The sequence below is a fragment of the Tasmannia lanceolata genome, unplaced genomic scaffold, assembly GCF_043159265.1.
Source record: "Tasmannia lanceolata isolate RefF3 unplaced genomic scaffold, GAP_Taslan_0.1 ptg000130l, whole genome shotgun sequence".
NCBI lineage: Eukaryota > Viridiplantae > Streptophyta > Magnoliopsida > Canellales > Winteraceae > Tasmannia > Tasmannia lanceolata.
In genome coordinates, this window is record NW_027518806.1 from 20847 (window position 1) to 22500 (window position 1654).

Here is a 1654-nt window from a genome sequence, read left to right on the forward strand (position 1 = left end):
TACGATTCAAAATTGAAAATTTCAAGAAACTTCTTTTCTTCGAAGAAGTGGATTCAAAATTAAAGTAAGGAGTGGCAAATATGAAAATAAGAGCTTCTGTTCGTAAAATTTGTGAAAAATGTCGACTAATCCGTCGTCGGGGACGAATTATAGTAATTTGTTCCAACCCAAGACATAAACAAAGACAAGGATAATCAGACTCGTTAAAGACCCGCTATACAAATAAGAAGGGGGATCTGTTTTGACATGAAATGGATATATCCATATATCTCTGACTCAAATTTATGAGATGATAAAATATGGCAAAAGCTATACCGAAAAAGGGTTCACGTGGACGTATTGGTTCACGTAAGAGTACACGTAAAATACCAAAGGGGGTTATTCATATTCAAGCAAGTTTCAATAATACCATTGTGACTGTTACAGATGTACGGGGGCGAGTGGTTTCTTGGTCCTCCGCCGGTACTTGTGGCTTCCGAGGTACAAGAAGAGGGACGCCATTTGCTGCTCAAACCGCAGCGGCAAGTGCTATTCGTGCAGTAGTAGATCAAGGTATGCAACGAGCAGAAGTCATGATTAAAGGTCCCGGTCTCGGAAGAGACGCAGCATTACGAGCTATTCGCAGAAGTGGTATACTATTAACTTTCGTACGGGATGTAACCCCTATGCCACATAATGGCTGTAGACCCCCGAAAAAAAGACGTGTGTAGAAATAAAAATTGAAGGTATTTCAATAGCAAGAGAAACAAGAGAAATAAATGATTCAACGATCTGATCAAATAATATTATTATGGTTCGAGAGAAAATAACAGTATCTACTCGGACACTACAGTGGAAGTGTGTTGAATCAGCAGCAGACAGTAAGCGTCTTTTTTATGGGCGCTTTATTCTGTCTCCGCTTATGAAAGGTCAAGCAGACACAATAGGCATTGCGATGCGAAGAGCTTTGCTTGGAGAAATCGAAGGAACATGTATCACACGCGCAAAATCTGAGAAAATATCACACGAATATTCTACGATAATGGGTATTCAAGAATCAGTACATGAAATTTTAATGAATTTGAAAGAAATCGTATTGAGAAGTAATCTCTATGGAACTTGTGAGGCGTCTATTTGTGTCAGGGGCCCTGGATATGTAACTGCTCAAGATATAATATTACCGCCTTATGTAGAAATCGTCGATAATACACAGCATATAGCTAGTTTGACGGAACCCATTGAGTTGGTTATTGGATTACAAATAGAGAAGAATCGCGGATATCTTATAAAAGCGCCAAATACCTTTCAAGATGGAAGTTATCCTATAGATCCTGTATTCATGCCTGTTCGAAATGCGAATCATAGTATTCATTCTTATGAAAATGGTAACAAAGAGATACTATTTCTCGAAATATGGACAAATGGAAGTTTAACTCCTAAAGAAGCACTTCATGAAGCCTCCCGGAATTTGATTGATTTATTGATTCCCTTTTTACATACCAAAGAAGAAAATTTAAATTTAGAGGACAATCAACACATGGTTCCTTTACCCCCTTTTACCTTTTATGATAAATTGGCTAAACTAACAAAAAATAAAAAAAAAATGGCGTTGAAATCGATTTTTATTGACCAATCAGAATTGCCCCCCAGGATCTATAATTGCCTCAAAAGGTCC